This window comes from Pleurodeles waltl, chromosome 7, assembly GCF_031143425.1.
Source record: "Pleurodeles waltl isolate 20211129_DDA chromosome 7, aPleWal1.hap1.20221129, whole genome shotgun sequence".
In the NCBI taxonomy this organism is placed as follows: Eukaryota; Metazoa; Chordata; class Amphibia; order Caudata; family Salamandridae; genus Pleurodeles; species Pleurodeles waltl.
The window spans coordinates 1456378694-1456397013 of record NC_090446.1 but is presented as its reverse complement, the minus strand read 5'-3'; the positions used below and the strand labels follow the sequence as shown (position 1 = coordinate 1456397013).

The following is an 18320-nucleotide window of genomic DNA, read 5'->3' as shown; positions in this document are numbered from 1 at the left end:
GAAGCGTGTCTTCAATAACACAACCTCTCCTGCCCATCTACACATATAGGGGGTCATTCTGACCCCGGCGGGCGGCGGTCGCCGCCCGCCTGGCGGGAACTGCCATTTGGCCGCTCCGAGGTCAAAAGACCGCTGGTGCCATTTCAACTTTCCCGCTGGGCCGGCGGGCGCTACCCAAGGTAGCGCCCGCCGGCCCAGCGGGAAAGAGGCCTGCAACACTGAAGCCGGCTCCGAATGGAGCCGGCGGTGTTGCAGGCGTGCGACGGGTGCAGTTGCACCCGTCGCGCTTTTCACTGTCTGCTAGCAAGACAGTGAAAAGCATGCTGGGGCCCTGTTAGGGGGCCCCTGCACTGCCCATGCCAGGGGCCCCTAGACACCCGTTACCGCCAGCCTCTTCCTGGCAGTGACAACCGCCAGAAACAGGCTGGCGGTAAGGGGGTCAGAATCTCCATGGCGGCGCTGCTTGCAGCGCCACCATGGCGGATTCGCCCAGCCGGGGTAAATCCGGCGGGAAACCGCCGGACCCGGTTTTCTGACCGCGGCTTTACCGCCACGGTCAGAATGGGCAGGGAAGCACCGCCAGCCTGTTGGCGGTGCTTCCTCCATTCGCGGCCCTCGGAATGACCCCCATAGTGATCCATCCCCCAGTGAGAAGTATCTTCAGGTATACCAACTCATCTGATGCATCCACAGATGTAGTGGCCCACCCAACTCTCCTGGCCTGTCTACAGATATAGTGACCCATCTCCTAGTAAAACATGCTTCGGGATACACCAACTCTCCAGACCAGTCTACAGATCTAGGAACACTTCCCCAAAATGAAACGAGTCTTTTGGTACATGAACTCTCCTGACCGGTTGTTAAAATTGGGGTCTCTAGTTGGCAGAGGTATATACCCTTGTCCAAATAGGGCCCACAACCCTAGTCAGGGTAAGTCACACACAATCCAAATTATCCTGTGCCAACCCTTTGGTAGCTGGGCACTGAGCAGTCAGGCTTAATTTAGAAGGCAATGTGTAACATATTTGTGCAATAAACCATACAATATCACAGTGAAAACACCCAGAAATACACCACACAGGTTTAGAAACATATATGATATTTATCTAGTTAACTTAAGGTCAAAACGATAAAGATTCAATAAGCACATGTTGAAATGTCACTTTTGCAATGTTAAGAAGCGTCTTAAATCTTAAAAATCAACAGTTGTCTCTTGTTTGCACAAATTGCCTGGTTTGCATCAAAATTACCAAGCACGAAGACCGCAGAGGAGAAGACGCGTGGAAAAATAAGGTGTGCGTCGGATTTTCTGGCATGGCACAGACAATGCTTTGTTTGCTTCCACGCTGCAAGGGGCTTTGCGTTGATTTCCGGCACGCAGTCTTGGTTCCTCACTGCAATGAAAGGATCTTTTGACGCCCAGGGATGATGCGTGGAAATGCTGTGCCTGTGCGACAAAGTTACAGGTGTTGCATCGATCTGGTAGGGGACGCATCAATTCTTAACTCAGGAAGTTGGGCTGCATTGTTCCGGCTCAGCTGTTCATCGATCTGGTAGGGCTGTGCATCGAATTTCCGGTCACAATGCATGTGCTGCGTCAAGCTTTAGCGATTTTCTCATCGCATGGCAGGCTGTGCATTGATTTCCGGCAGGCTGTGCGTCGATCTTCACCGCACAAGGGATTTCCTTGAAGAGGTGAAATCTTTTTGGCCCGGAGACTTCAGAAAACAGGTGGCATGCTCAATCCAAGCCCTTGGAGAGCACTTCTCAGTAAAGTCAGAGGGCAGCAGGGAAGCAGGGCAACAGCAGGGCACCAGTCCTTCTCATCAAAGCAGTCCAGATGAGTCCTTTGGGCAGCCAGGCAGTTCCTCATGACAGGTTTCAGGTCCAGAAGTGTCTGATTTGGTGGGGTCAGGGACTCAGTTTATATACCCAAAAATACCTTTGAATTGGGGGAGACTTCAAAGAGTGGTTTTGAAGTGCACATGGTCACCCTCCAGTACAGGTCTGTCTGCCAGGGTCCCAGTAGGGGGTTTGGCAGTCCATTGCGTGAGGGCAGGCCACTAGCCTTTGAAATGTGTCAAGCCCCTCCACCCTTACAGCCCAGGAAGATCCATTCAGTATGCAGGTAAGTGCAGGTGTGACTGAGTGTCCTGTGTTTGTGGTTGTCTGGGTGAAGTGCACAAGGAAGCTGTCAACCAGCCCAGCTCAGAGGTTGATTGGAGACAGGCTGTAAGGCACAGATGAGTTTGAGTGCAGAGAAATGCCCACTTTCTAAAAGTGGCATTTCTAAAATAGAAATATAAAATCCAACCTCACCAATAAGCAGGATTTTCTATTACCACTCGGGCCATACTAAATATGACCTGGTTACCCTTTTCTGATCAGAATCTACCACTCAAACAGTATATGAGGGTAAACCTAATGCTATCCTACGAAAGGAGCAGGCCTCACAGTAGTAGAAAACGAATTCAGATGCTTTCCACTACCAGGACATGGAAACACATATGTACATGTCCTGCCTTTTACCTACCTAGCACCCTGTCCTAGGGGTTACCTAGGGCATACCTTATGTGTGACTTATATGTAGAAAAAGGGAGTTTAGAGCTTGGCAAGTACTTTTAAATTCCAAGTCAAAGTGGCAGTGAAACTGCACACACAGGCCTTGCAATGGCAGGCCTGAGACATGGTTAAGAGTCTACTTATGTGGTTGGCACAACCAGTGCTGCAGACCCACTAGTAGCTTTCATTTTATAGGCCCTGTGCACATGTAGTGCAGTGCACTTTACTGGGGACTTATAAGCAAATCAAATATGCCAATTAGGTATGAGCCAATGGTATCATGTTTTTAGGGAGAGAGCACATGCACTTTAGCACTGGTTAGTAGTGGTAAAGTGACCAGAGTCCTAAAGCTAGCAAAAATGAGGTCAGAAAAAGAGGAAGAGGAAGGCAAAACGTTTGGGGGTGATCCTGCAGAGAAGCCATTTCCAACACCGGTCTACAGTTGAAGTGACCCATAGAGAAGCGTGTCTTTGAATAAACCAACTCTTCTAACCCACCTATAGATGCAGTAACCCATCTCCTAGTGAAACGTCTTCAGATACACTAGTTTTTCACTGAGTGAATAGATCTACTAGTGTACTGAGCCGTGAATGGGTGGCCACCCAAAACCCATGTGGTCTCTCCGTTTTAGTTCCTTGACCCACCTCATGTACGTCACAATCCGAGGCACATGACTCCCTTTACAGATAAAGGGAGTGTTTGGACGGTGACCGTCTCTCTGTTGCTATAGGGCACCAATCCAGGGGTGACCCGGAATCTCTTTGCTCTGTTACCACCTTACATCCCTGCCTCTGGCAAACCACGCACGCGGCATCCTGTCCTGCAGGCTGGTGGACGCGATGCACGGAATCAGGGAATTAGGTGGCGTTGTGCAACAGCCTGGCGCCTCTTCCCCTTCCTTCTTCACCTTCAGTTATGCAGATGAGATGACACACTCCCGCTCGGGTGTATAAAGCAGCAGGTCTGGTCCCTCGTGATGGGCTGGGGCCGAGAGCTGCACTCTTGCTGGGGGCTGCTTCAGAAGGTGCAGGTGAGTTTTCTCATGGATCCCACAAGCTCTGGCACTCACTGGCCGCGAGGAAATGGGGAGCCTCCTGCTCAGGGTTTCCAGTTTATGGAAAAAGCATACTGTTTCTTTTCTATCTCCTCTGCCGCTTTCTCATGTATCCAGCCCGGTAATAACTCCTCCTTTTTACATTCTCAGTGCTTCCTGCACATTCATCCGCTCTTCCCTTACTACGTCCCGAGCCCTAACTCCTGCCTTATCACCCCTCAGTGTCTCTGTGTGCCAGCTCTCCTCTAGGTCCTTCTCTTTCTCCATATTTCGGATTTTCTCAATTTCACACCCTTGATTTACCAGCTACCTCGCTTCTCCTCTTTCTTGTTTCCACTCTCGTCTTCTTTCATCTGTTTCTTACCTCTTATATTCCTCTTTCTCACTGTTGTTCGATCCGTGCCGCCTTTGTTCTGCTCTCTCTGTTAAGTCCCTGTATCCTTCTGTCTCTCTGCCATCCTCTCTCTCTGCCTGGCTGCCACCTCCTCTTTCCATCGTGGGCTGTAACTAACACCTTCGCTCTCTCTTTGTTCCTTTCTCTTCCTCCGGTATTCCTCACATCTCTCCTTCTGTCTCTACATTTATTTATGTGATTGTCCCACCTCTCCTATGTTCTCTCTGATGCATCCTTCCTTCCTTCCGTTCTGCCTCTATCTCTGTATCAGGGCTTCTCTAGCCGCCTCCTCTCCCCTCTGTGCTGCATCCCTCCCTCTCATTCTCACTCTTTATGACTTCCCCGTTCCCCCTTTCTCATCTGCTGCCTTCCTATCTCCCATCTGTTGTCTTTCTCGCTGCTTCTCTGTCTACCTTTTCCCCCTTTCTCCTTCACTGGCACTGTATCTGTCTATCGTTCGCGTTTTTCTCTCCCCTCATTTGTGTTTTTCCTCACCTCAACTTCATGTGAAACAGTTTTGGCGGGCCAGAAATAAAAAAAAATATTTTCCCACAGTTATGCTATAAAATGTTATTTACTTCTAGCTGTTGTGGTTAAGGTCACAACTCTAACTCTAACAAATATGCAACCTGGGCTTTTCAGTTTATCATTAAATATATGCCCCATAAAACATAAAGCAAGCCAGAATTTCAAGAGAGAACGGAAGGTAGAGTGGCATATTATAACAATTGTCTGGAGCAAAAAATGTCATTTGCAAAACTGAAAAAACATTCTGTAAGCAAAGGAGCAAAGTCGCTAAAACATGTAAAGAACTTTGGAGGGTGTTTAAAATCGACAACATTGATATTTATAATTGTCTTTTATTTTGTAATATTGTCATACACAGCTGACAACTGGCCCAGTGCTATGGGTGGCACCTTCATCCAGTCCTTCGTTTTTGGCCAAAAGTACGCAGCCTGCTGGAATTGTCGATCCCATCCTCACAGTGCTAGAAACGAAACTGCAAGTCCCAAAATGCGAAGCGCTATTGGCTAAAATGGCAGGACTGCAATGAGACCACCTGGCAGCCTCAAACATATTTTAAAATTCAAACATTTCTCTAATGTTGCATCATCTCTTTAAAAAGTGCGATAATAAATATAATTGTCAACATGCTATTGGCAGACCTGTCACCCAAAAGGTGTCCCTAGTGTGACCCTCTATCAGAATTGAGGGACACCTACTTCCATCCAGGACATTCCTGAAACAGGATTTACTGATTGCCCATTACAGAGTCGTACACATCTATTCTTTCCTGCTACCAAAATCGCAGTGCTGTTTTTCAGCATGATTGTCTGAGCTCATTTTGGCAAAGTCCGCCCCTACCCCATATACATCTGCCCACCTTGTTGGGAGTTCTACCCTGTCAGGTTTTAATTGCAGTCACTAAGTCTGGTTTTAACTGATTTCGTAGATAAGGGAATAAAGGCAGCAGGAGACTGTCTGGTCTTTTCTTGGGACCAGCAGTAAGTGATTACTTGATAAATTCAGTGTCGGACAGGGTATATATTTGTAAATAGTCTACTGGACTGATTTAGAAGAAGGTGTAATGGAATTAAATCCTAAATATGTGCTGAATCACTATTGGCCTCCCAGTGAACAGATAGACATCTTCTGGTGGTGGAACATGTGTAAAGATTGTCCATGCATGTGGTGTCCTCAAAAGTGATAAAGGAAAGTTGACCGCACTCTTTGATTCCTGTTTCACTTATGCTTTGACTCCACCTAAGCCTTGCTCAATTCTACCTATGTATCCTAACAGATGAAGAAAAATATCACTATAATCATAAACATTTATAAAGCCCGCTACTCACCTGTGTAGGTCTCAAGGCGCTAGGGGGATGGGGTTACTGCTGCTCGAAGAGCCAGGTCTTGAGTTGCCTCCGGAATGCGAGGTGGTCCCGGGTGGTCCTGAGGTTGGTGGGGAGGGAATTCCATGTCTTGGCCGCCAGGTAGGAGAAGAATTTCCCACCTGCCGTGGTGCGGCGGATGCGAGGGATGGCGGCGAGAGCGAGGTTGGCGGAGCGAAGTTGGCGGGTGGGTGTGTAGAAACTGAGGCGGTGGTTGAGGTATTCGGGTCCCCTGTTGTGGAGGGCTTTGTGTGCGTGGGTGAGGAGTCAGAAGGTGATCCTTTTGTTGACGAGAAGCCAGTGCAGGTGTCTCTGGTGGGCGGAGATGTGGCTGTTGCGGGGTATGTCGAGGATGAGGCTGGCGGAGGCGTTTTGAATTCGTTGCAGAAGTTTCTGGAGTTTAGCAGTGGTTCCTGCGTATAGGGTGTTGCCGTAGTCCAGGCGGCTCGTGACGAGGGCGTGGGTCACGGTCTTTCTGGTGTCGGCGGGGATCCAACGGAAGATCTTTCGGAGCATGCGGAGGGTGAGGAAGCAGGAGGATGATACGCCGTTGACTTGTTTGGTCATGGTGAGAAGTGGGTCCAGGATGAAACCGAGATTGCATGCATAGTCTTGAGGGGGTTGGTGCGGTGCCACGGGCCGTGGGCCACCAGGAGTCGTCCCAGGCGGTCGGTGTGTTTCCGAGGATGAGGACTTCCGTTTTGTCTGAGTTCAGTTTCAGGCGGTTGAGTTTCATCCAGTCTGCGACGTCTTTCATTCCATCTTGCAGGTTGGTCTTGGCACTGGTGGGGTCTTTGGTGAGGAAAAGTATCAGCTGAGTGTCGTCGGCGTAGGAGGTGATGTTGATGTTGTGTTTGCGTACGATGTCGGCGAGGGGGCTCATGTAGACATTGAAGAGAGTCGGGCTGAGCGAGGAGCCTTGTGGGACGCCGCAGATGATCTCGGTGGGGTCTGAGCTGAAAGGTGGGAGGTAGACTCTTTGGGAGCGGTTGGAGAGGAAGGAGGTGATCCAGTCCAGGGGCTGTCCTTGGATCCCGGTGGAGCGGAGGCGGGATATTAGGGTTCGGTGGCAGACGGTGTCGAGGGCAGCCGAGAGGTCGAGGAGGATGAGGGCGACTGCTTCTCCGTTGTCCATCAGAGTTCTGATGTTGTCTGTGACTGAGATGAGGGCGGTTTCTGTGCTGTGATTGGCTCGGAATCCGGACTGAGAGGGGTCGAGTAGGTTGTTGTCTTCAAGGAAGTTGGTAAGTTGCTTGTTGACGGTCTTCTCTATGACTTTGGCAGGGAAGGGGAGGAGCGAGATGGGGAGGAAGTTCTTCAGGTCGCTGGGGTCCGCCGTAGGTTTCTTCAGTAGGGTGTTGACTTCTGCGTGTTTCCAGCTCTCGGGGAATGTGGCAGAAGCAAACGAGCTGTTGATGATGGTCTGGAGATGCGGGTGATGATGTCGTCGGCTTTGTTGAAGATGAAGTGTGGGCAGGGGCCCGAGGGGGCACCGGAGTGGATGGAGTTCATGGTGGCTTTGGTCTCTTCCGTGTTGATGTGAGTCCAGGCGTTGAAGGTGATGGCTGGGGTTGTAGGTTCTGTGGTGGTTGGCTGGGTCTGCATGTCCGAAGCTGTCGCGTAGGTCGGTGATCTTACGATGGAAGAAGGTGGCGAGGGAGTTGCAGAGGTCTTGTGAGGGCGTGATGGCGTTGGCGTTAGGGTTGGAGAGCTCTTTGACAATGTTGAAGAGTTCTTTGCTGTTGTGAGTGTTCTTGTCCAGTCTGTCTGTGAAGGAATTTCTTTTGGTGGCGCGGATCAGTTGGTGGTGGCGCGGGTAGCGTTCTTGAGGGAAGCCATGTTATCTGCGGTGTGGTCCTTGCGCCAGGCTTTCTCGAGGGTGCAGCATTTTTTTTTAGATTCCTTGAGGGTGTCTGTGAACCAGAGAGGTTTTTTGGTGTTGGTCTGTCTTGGGAGGCGTCTGAGGGGAGCGAGGTTGTCTGCGCAGTTGGTGATCTAATGCGTGAGGCTGAGGGCTACGTCGTTGGGGTCGGTGGAGAAGGTGGGTTGGTTGTCGCTGAGAGAGGAGAGAAGCTGTTCCGCGGGGATTTTGTTCCAATGTCGGCGTTGGATGGGTTGTGTGCGGAGGTGGCGAGTCTCGCGTCGGAAGGTGAAGTGGACACATCTGTGGTCGGTCCAGTATATAGCGGAGGAGTGGCTGAAGGATACGTGGTTGCTGGCGGAGGAGATGGGGTCGAGCGTGTGTCCGGCGATGTGGGTGGGGGTGTTCACCAGTTGCTTGAGACCGAGGTTGGCGAGGTTGGCGAGCAGGGCAGTGGTGTTGGGGTCGTTGTTCTGTTCCAGGTGGAAGTTGAGGTCTCTGAGGAGGATGTAGTCCGGCGAGGCAAGGGCGTGTGGGGAGATGAAGTCAGTGATAGAGTCGCTGAAGAGGGCGCGTGGTCCAGGGGGTCTGTAGATGAGAGTTCCTCTGAGGGTGGTCCTGGGGTCGGTGTGGATCTGGAAATGCAGGTGTTCGGCGGCGAGGGGGGTGTCTTCGGTGGAGGTGGTGACGTTGATGGAGTCCTTGAAGACGATGGCGATTCCTCCCCCTACTTGGTTGGTGCGGTCTCTCCTGGAGATCTTGTAGCCGTCGGGGATGGCTATGGCGATGTCGGGGGCCGAAGAGGCGTTCATCCAGGTCTCAGTGATGAAGGCGACATCCGGTGCGGTGGAGTCCAGGAGGTCCTATAGTTCAACGGCGTGCTTGTGGACGCATCGAGCGTTGATCAAGATGCAATTGAGGTGGTTGTTGGCGCGTAGGCTGGCGGGCGTGGTGGTTTCGTGGTGGAAGGTGAGTTTGCAGGTGTGACATGCGAAGGGTCCGTGGGTACGTTTCGGGTTGGCTTGGAAGCAGGTGCTGGAGCGCCCTGGGTTGAGGGCGTGGAGGGTGATGGGGTCGTAGCGGTGCTGCGGGGTTTGGGAGTGCTGGGGGCCAGGGGTCGTGGCGCTGGGCGCGGTCCAGGCGCGGACAGGTGCAGACGGGCTTGCCTTTGGCGCCCCAGCGGCGTGGCCGCGCAGCAGCCGCCATAAGAGGGAGGAGGTGGGGAGTGGTCAGCTGGGGGTGGGGGGCGAAAGGGGGGTGACGAATGGGAGCAGGGGGGGCGGCAGGAAAGCGGAGGGTGGGGGGGTCAGTTAGAGGGGAGGGGAGAAAAGATAGGGGAGGGGGGGTTAAAGGTGGAGGGGAGTAAGGAAGAAGGATAGGGGAGGGGGGTTACCGAGGTGGAGGGGAGTAAGGAAGGCCAGAGAGAAGAGTTAGGAACAGAAGAACAGAGGAGAGAAGAGGCAAGAACAGAAGAGAGAAGAGTCAAGAACAGAAGAACAGAAGAGAGAAGAGTCAAGAACAGAAGAACAGAAGAGAGAAGAGCCAAGAAGAAGGGTAAAGAAGAAGAGGAGAGAGGAGTCAAGAACAGAAGAACAGAAGAGAGAAGAGCCAAGAAGAAGGGTAAAGAAGAGGAGGAGAGAAGAGTCAAGGAAGAGGAGTCAGGCAGAAGAGGAGAAACCTGAGAGGCAGAGGATACGAAGAACACAGATGAAGAACTCAGAAGAAGGACAAAGAAGAAGAGAGAACACGCAGGACGGGGTGCAGGGAAGAAAGAACAACACAGATGAAGAAAGAAGAAAGCACACGCAGGTCGCGGTGCAGAGGAGAAAGAAGAAACACAGATGAAGTACACAGATGAAGAACACAGAAGAAGGACAGAAGAAGAGAGAACACGCAGGACGGGGTGCAGAGGAGAGAGAAGAAACACAGATGAAAAACACAGATGAAGAACACAGATGAAGAACACAGAAGAAGGACAAAGAAGAAGAGAGAACACACAGGACGGGGTGCAGGGAAGAAAGAAGAGCACAGATGAAGTACACAGATGAAGAAAGAGGAAAGGACACGCAGGTCGGGGTGCAGAGGAGAAGAGAAAGGAGAACACAGGTGAAGGAACACAGAGAAGAACACAGAAGAAGATCAAAGATGAAGAAAGAAGCAGGAAGAGAACGCGGTGAGGAAGAGGAGAGGGGCTGAGGAAGAGCAGAACACGCAGCAAGAGGGCTGCAGAAGAGGAGCAAAGAGCGAAGGGAAGGGAAGAAGGACAGCAGAGGTGTGGAGAGAGGTAGGAGGAGAGAGCGGAAGGCAGAAGACAGAGGTACAGGAGAAGAGAGGCGAGTAGCGCGGGGCTGGGCGAGGGGCTGGGCGGGGGGAGTACTTACTTGTTTTTTAGCAGGTCTTGCTGGGTGGTGTCAGGAGCCTGGGCTGGTGGAGCTGCAGCGGCAGGGGGAGCGACCTACCCTCGGGTCAAGGGTCGCTAACTCTGTCGCGCAGCGGCCGCCATAAGAGGGAGGGGGGGAGGAGGGGTCAGCTGGGGGCAGAGGGTGGGAGAGGGGAGACGAATGGGAGCAGGGGGGGTGGGCCGAGCAGGAGGTGGCGGCGGGAAAGCGGAGGGTGGGGGGGTCAGTTAGAGGGGAGGGGAGAAAAGATAGGGGGGGTTAAAAGTGGAGGGGAGTAAGGAAGAAGGATAGGGGAGGGAGGGTTACTTAGGTGGAGGGGAGTAAGGAAGGACAGAGAGAAGAGTCAGGAACAGAAGAACAGAGGAGAGAAGAGTCAATAACAGAAGAGAGAAGAGTCAAGAACAGAAGAACAAAAGAGAGAAGAGTCAAGAAAAGAAGAACAGGAGAGCCAAGAAGAAGGGTAAAGAAGAAGAGGAGAGAGGAGTCAAGAAGAGAAGAACAGAAGAGAGAAGAGCCAAGAAGAATGGTAAAGAAGAGGAGGAGAGAAGAGTCAAGGAAGAGGAGTAAGGCAGAACAGTAGAGACCTGAGAAGCAGAGGATACGAAGAACACAGATGAAGAACACAGAAGAAGGACAAAGAAGAAGAGAGAACACGCAGGACGGGGTGCAGGGAAGAAAGAACAACACAGATGAAGAAAGAAGAAAGCACACGCAGGTCGCGGTGCAGAGGAGAAAGAAGAAACACAGATGAAGTACACAGATGAAGAACACAGAAGAAGGACAGAAGAAGAGAGAACACGCAGGACGGGGTGCAGAGGAGAGAGAAGAAACACAGATGAAAAACACAGATGAAGAACACAGATGAAGAACACAGAAGAAGGACAAAGAAGAAGAGAGAACACGCAGGACGTGGTGCAGGGAAGAAAGAAGAGCACAGATGAAGTACACAGATGAAGAAAGAGGAAAGGACACGCAGGTGGGGGTGCAGAGGAGAAGAGAAAGGAGAACACAGATGAAGGAACACAGAGAAGAACACAGAAGAAGATCAAAGATGAAGAAAGAAGCAGAAAGAGAACGCGGTGAGGAAGAGGAGCGGGGCTGAGGAAGAGCAGAACACGCAGCAAGAGGGCTGCAGAAGAGGAGCAGAGAGCGAAGGGAAGAAGGACAGCAGAGGTGCGGAGAGAGGTAGGAGGAGAGAGCGGAAGGCAGAAGACAGAGGTACAGGAGAAGAGAGGTGAGTAGCGCGGGGCTGGGCGGGGGGAGTACTTACTTGTTTTTTAGCAGGTCTTGCTGGGAGGTGTCAGGAGCCTGGGCTGGTGGAACTGCAGCGGCAGGGGGAGCGATCTACCCTCGGGTCAAGGGTCGCTATCTCTGTCGCGCAGCAGCCGCCATAAGAGGGAGGAGGGGGGAGGAGGGGTCAGCTGGGGGCAGGGGATGGGAGGGGGGCGACGAATGGGAGCGGGGGGCGGGGCCGAGCAGGAGGTGGCAGCGGGAAAGCGGAGGGTGGGGGGGGTCAGTTAGAGGGGAGGGGAGAAAAGATAGGGGAGGGGGGGTTAAAGGAGGAGGGGAGTAAGGAAAAAGGATAGGGCAGGGGGGGTTACCGAGGTGGAGGGGAGTAAGGAAGGACAGAGAGAAGAGTCAGGAACAGAAGAACAGAGGAGAGAAGAGTCAAGAACAGAAGAACAGAAGAGAGAAGAGTCAAGAACAGAAGAACAGAAAAGAGAAGAGTCAAGAACAGAAGAACAGGAGAGCCAAGAAGAAGGGTAAAGAAGAAGAGGAGAGAGGATTCAAGAACAGAAGAGAGAAGAGACAAGAAGAAGGGTAAAGAAGAGGAGGAGAGAAGAGTCAAGGAAGAGGAGTCAGGCAGAATAGGAGAGACCTGAGAAGCAGAGGATACGAAGAACACAGATGAAGAGCACAGAAGAAGGACAAAGAAGAAGAGAGAACACGCAGGACGGGGTGCAGGGAAGAAAGAACAACACAGATGAAGAAAGAAGGAAGCACACGCAGGTCGCGCTGCAGAGGAGAAAGAAGAAACACAGATGAAGTACACAGATGAAGAACACAGAAAAAGGACAGAAGAAGAGAGAACACGCAGGACGGGGTGCAGAGGAGAGAGAAGAAACACAGATGAAAAACACAGATGAACACAGATGAAGAACACAGAAGAAGGACAAAGAAGAAGAGAGAACACGCAGGACGGGGTGCAGGGAAGAAAGAAGAGCACAGATGAAGTACACAGATGAAGAAAGAGGAAAGGACACGCAGGTCGGGGTGCAGAGGAGAAGAGAAAGGAGAACACAGGTGAAGGAACACAGAAGAAGATCAAAGATGAAGAAAGAAGCAGGAAGAGAACGCGGTGAGGAAGAGGAGCCGGCTGAGGATGAGCAGAACACGCAGCAAGAGGGCTGCAGAAGAGGAGCAGAGAGCGAAGGGAAGAAGGACAGCAGAGGTGCGGAGAGAGGTAGGAGGAGAGAGCGGAAGGCAGAAGACAGAGGTACAGGAGAAGAGAGGTGAGTAGCGCGGGGCTAGGCGAAGGGCTGGGCGGGGGGAGTACTTACTTGTTTTTTAGCAGGTCTTGCTGGGAGGTGTCAGGAGCCTGGGCTGGTGGAGCTGCAGCGGCAGGGGGAGCGACCTACCCTCGGGTCAAGGGTCGCTAACTCTGTCGCGCAGCGGCCGCCATAAGAGGGAGGAAGGGTGGGGAGGAGGGGTCAGCTGGGGGCGGGAGGGGGGCGACGAATGGGAGCAGGGGGGGCGGGGCCGAGCAGGAGGTGGCGGCGGGAAAGCGGAGGGTGGGGGGGTCAGTTAGAGGGAAGGGGAGAAAAGATAGGGGACGGGGGGTTGAAGGTGGAGGGGAGGAAGGAAGAAGGATAGGGGGGGAGTTACCGAGGTGGAGGGGAGTAAAGAAGGACAGAGAGAAGAGTCAGGAACAGAAGAACAGAGGAGAGAAGAGTCAAGAACAGAAGAACAGAAGAGAGAAGAGTCAAGAACAGAAGAACAGAAGAGAGAAGAGTCAAGAACAGAAGAACAGGAGAGCCAAGAAGAAGGGTAAAGAAGAAGAGGAGAGAGGAGTCAAGAACAGAAGAGAGAAGAGCCAAGAAGAAGGGTAAAGAAGAGGAGAAGAGAAGAGTCAAGGAAGAGGAGTCAGGCAGAAGACGAGAGACCTGAGAAGCAGAGGATACAAAGAACACAGATGAAGAACACAGAAGAAGGACAAAGAAGAAGAGAGAACACGCAGGACGGGGTGCAGGGAAGAAAGAACAACAGAGATGAAGAAAGAAGAAAGCACACGCAGGTCGCGGTGCAGAGGAGAAAGAAGAAACACAGATGAAGTACACAGATGAAGAACACAGAAGAAGGACAGAAGAAGAGAGAACACGCAGGACGGGGTGCAGAGGAGAGAGAAGAAACACAGATGAAAAACACAGATGAAGAACACAGATGAACACAGAAGAAGGACAAAGAAGAAGTGAGAACATGCAGGACGGGGTGCAGGGAAGAAAGAAGAGCACAGATGAAGTACACAGATGAAGAAAGAGGAAAGGACACGCAGGTCGGGGTGCAGAGGAGAAGAGAAAGGAGAACACAGGTGAAGGAACATCGAGAAGAACACAGAAGAAGATCAAAGATGAAGAAAGAAGCAGGAAGAGAACGCGGTGAGGAAGAGGAGTGGGGCTGAGGAAGAGCAGAACACGCAGCAAGAGGGCTGCAGAAGAGGAGCAGAGAGCGAAGGGAAGAAGGACAGCAGAGGTGCGGAGAGAGGTAGGAGGAGAGAGCGGAAGGCAGAAGACAGAGGTACAGGAGAAGAGAGGTGAGTAGAGCGGGGCTGGGCGAGGGGCTGGGCGGGGGGAGTACTTACTTGTTTTTTAGCAGGTCTTGCTGGGAGGTGTCAGGAGCCTGGGCTGGTGGAGCGGCAGGGGGAGCGACCTACCCTCGGGTCAAGGGTCGCTGACTATTGGCTGTTAGAGCTGCTGACGCCTTTATGTGACATTATGTTGGCTGCTGCAGAAGTAGGGGAGGATTCTTTTAACACATAGAGAACCTGGCTGGAAGCAATGATAAGGATGTCAAGGTTACAGACAGAGGTATCATACTGGTCTGAATGGCCTTTTTAGTAATTACTGAGACAGTTTTCCTCCCAGGAAGACCTCTTCTCCAATTTGGACTCAAGGCTTTTGGGATTCTTGATGTACTACTAGAGAATGATGTCTTTGCATGGGATTGATTCATCGGATGCCCTCCTGTCATTATGTGCTCATGTACTGCATTCTGGCTTTGAATCATCTCCATAATGTATTATACCCTCTCTCTATCCTTTTTCACAAGCTAGCCTTGACCTTTCTTGCATGAGATGATTGTAGTATCTGGGTCATGATATGTTTAGGTCATCTGTTGGTTCCACCTCAGTCCAGTCTGTTCTTCACTTGAGAAAAATTCCTCACTTTGTGGCATCTTATTGATTTTGGGCCAACATTTCTATGTTTTGTATTTTTACTCATTTGATATTCCTGCTCAGTTTGTCAGGTATATCCTGGTCAGGTGGTCACCTGGCCAAACGTATTTATCTTCATGGCTTCTAGGTTAAAACTAGCCAGCTGCATCACTTGGAAAGGGAGAGTGAAGCTTAGGAACATAGGAATGTTCTTTTGATCTGTTGGAAGATTAGCTTTGGTCCAATCTTCTACTCAATTTCAATAATCTTTGGTACATGTTCATCTGTCTTTTCTGGGCAGCATATGTGAGTGATTGATGTATGTTTATTCTAGTAAAGCGTGTTTTGTGAAGGTTGTCTATGTCCCATTCATTGCCCTTCCTGCTTTACTCCTGTACATTTTATATGGCATCATTTTCCAATTTCTGGTCTGTACTCTATTTATAGTTTGTTTGCAAAAAGCTAATCCGCTTAAAGCAATAAACTGAGCTTGAAATAGTAACGTTGGAATCCAGAGATTCTCTTTGACACAAAAACTTCATAACACAAGGCATTGTTGCTCGAAAGCCTTATGTATAAATGTAGTTTGATGATGATGATGATGGTAAGGCTTATTCATGATCAAGTTGAACTCTAAATATACTTTGGAGATGTTTGTATGATTCACTGAAGTGATGGATCCAATAACCTGATCTTTACTTTTTTTGTGCACAACAGTGAGAAGAAGCATCATTCAAATACCAGTAAAGCACTGTGATGTGCAGCCATATTTTAAATCACCAAAATACTCTCTGGGTTATCTGTTTTCTGTGATTTAGTCTAAGTCCTCCCAACAGACTTGTCTCCTCATTCATAGAAGTATAACTGGTATGGTGTAGAGGAATATAGAAACTTACGGGTCATTTACAGTTTGGTTGATGAGTTGCTGTCACGTTGGCTCTCATTGCATCAATAAGGCTTCTGGATTTGGGCCGACAGCATCACTTGAATTCTGGGGAACTGAGTCCAGTCCCACACCATGTGACAAATGTCAGCCTAATCTGTTTCCGGCCAGCTAACAGTGCCACATCTCTGCCCAAGAGCATGGTTGATTTGTGGCAACCGGGCACATGACATTGTGACTTCTCAGGGAAACCATGGTGTATCAGATCTCATCCTTTTCTCTCAGTCACATTCACCTCACACATGCAAAGACAAACAGAGGCAAGAAATGGTTCAATGAGAGTTATTGAATCAGTAGTGCCTTAGATAAAATAACATGAAATGCAATAATTAGGATGATGAAACATACTAGAAGCAAAATGGTGCCAAGAAAATTGAAACACAAGAAAAGTCTCACCATACTGTCACTATGCAAGATATATGTGATTCCTACCTAAGCTATGTCAGAGCAAGCAGGATAAGCCATAATCCGACCTTCAGGATCCCCCTGGGATCCCTCTGGGAAGACATAATTCCCCATAGCTGGGTGTGGCAGTAGTGAAGAAACCTGTTGTCTATAGAGACACTATCCCCATGTAGGCCAGGAAAACAGCAATCTCATGAAGCAGCTGTAACAAAGTCAGACAGCATGCAGTCATGGTCACCTGGCTGAAACATTTCTCTAACGTGCATGGGACAGGGAAATGTTTTTATAATAAAACAACTGATGTTCTGAGAAAATGTCTCCATGTAAAAATATGTATGCTTCTGTGAAATGTTAGAGACACAGTGTATCTCTTGTGCCAGAAGTCCTATCTCATTGCAGCCCTGGAAAAAGCACAGATTGAATGAATGTTGTGCTAAGAAATGTAAATGCTCGTAGGCGAAAGGACAGAAAGATAAAAGAAGATAAAACATCACCACAAATGTGGCTGATTCTAAAATAATAAAATGAAACACTACTAGGCTAAAGGGCACAGGCAGCAGCCCTAGTTGCTAAAATAACATGCCCACAAAGCTCAATAAAATGGCTCCACAACATTACTACTTCACAAAAGTGGGGGATATCCCATCCACCATCCTATAAGTGCTTTATTGTCAATGGTACTTGTATTAAAGCGGACAAGATATCATCACATTAGTCACTGAGTACCTGTCCACAAAACTCTAAATAGGCCCTTAGATCAGTACAATGATGATGGGTTTAGTGTTATGCAACCTTTTTCTTTCATCAGCATTCTCAATGAAATTGGAAAGTTTCAGGTATAGTTGGGCTACTGCACCCAAGGTGACATTTTGCTTCACCACTCATTTATTATTTGGAAGTCTGGCCCTCAAAAACTAGGTTGCGACTGCAAGCCTACCTTTTGTAAGTTTTTTCACGGGCTATTTTTTTCAAACTTTCCTAAGTTGGTTATGTCAGCTTTTGCCAAACTCGCAAAACTCTAATCATTACCAACACTGTAGGCTTACTGGCCAAATCTGCACTTTCCCCACATATCAAGCACTCTACGAAAAGGAACTCAAGAGTTTACAAGATGGCATATGCAATAAATTAATGTGTTACGATAATAACATTTCAAGATAACAAAGTCATAAATGTGGGATAATCACACCCAGTGACTGAACCAAATGCATCTTTATCACAACACACACCACACCAAGATCAGAGAGGCACTGGCTTTTGTTCAAATGTAGAGAGTTTCCAATAGGTTAATGTAGGACGCTGGCTCTGTATACACTATATCAAAGTGAGAGATAGTGTGCACACAGTCCAGAGGTTCCCCAAGAGGCTTAACAGAGGCAATAATAGATAATACTAATGCTCTATTTGTGGTAGTGTGGTCGAGCAGTTCGGCTTATCAGAGGGTAGTGTTGAGCATTTGTTGTACACACTCAAGCAATAAATGAGAACACACTCAATGACTTAACTCCAGGCCTATAGGTTTTTAAACAGAAAAATATTATTTTCCTAATTTATTTTAGAACCGCAAGATTCAAATTGCAGGTAAGTATATTAAACGTAAGGTACTTTGCATAGGTATAGATAGGACTTTGAACCAAAACAATAATGTACACAGTTTTTCAAAAAATGACAATAAGCTATTTTAAAAGTCGTCACTGCAAAATTCAACAGTTCCTGGGGGAAGTAAGTACAGTTAGGTTAATGTGGTAAATAAAGCACTTACAAGTTCAGTCTCCGGGGCACAGGTAGCCCACCGTTGGGGGTTCAAGTCAACCCCAAACACCCAGCACCAACAACACATGGCCGGTCAGGTGCAGAGGTCAAAGAGGAGCCAAAATACCATGCACGCCTATGGAGACAGGGGGTGCTCCAGTTCCAGTCTGCTGGAAGGTAAGTACCCGTGTCCTTGGGAAGCGCGCTGTTAGAAATGGGGTTTTTGGTTGGCAGATAGGTTGCCCTTTGTCCAAGCAAGAACCCTCACTCTAGTCAGGGTAAGTCACACACAATCCAAAATCAGCCTGTGCTCACCCTCCGGTAGCTTGGCACGAGCAGTCAGGCTTAACTTAGAAGGCAATGTGTAAAGCATTTGTGCAATAAATCATACAACACCATAGTATAACACCACAAAAATACACCACACAGTGTTTAGAAAAATATAGAATATTTATCTGGATAATTGTAGGTCAAAACGATCAAAGTTGCAATACGAATTTGTAAAGATATCACTGAAAAGTGATATTAAGAGTCTTTAAGTCTTTAAAAAGCAATAAAGTGTCTTTCAAGCACAGAGTACCTGGTTTCTGGTGGGAAATCTCCTCAGAGGGCCACAGGAGAAGAGATGC

At 49.3% G+C, this 18320-nt stretch overlaps 1 protein-coding gene across 1 annotated transcript in view; it reads left to right on the top strand.

The window, feature by feature from the left end:
• The first annotated feature begins 3549 nt into the window (after positions 1–3549).
• LOC138247078 (IgGFc-binding protein-like) overlaps positions 3550–18320 on the top strand; it is a 289562-nt gene continuing 274791 nt past the window's right edge. Inside the window, exon 1 of the mRNA XM_069201823.1 lies at positions 3550–3592. The gene's annotated coding sequence lies outside the window, so the exon portion shown is untranslated. The remainder of the gene's footprint in view (positions 3593–18320) is intronic.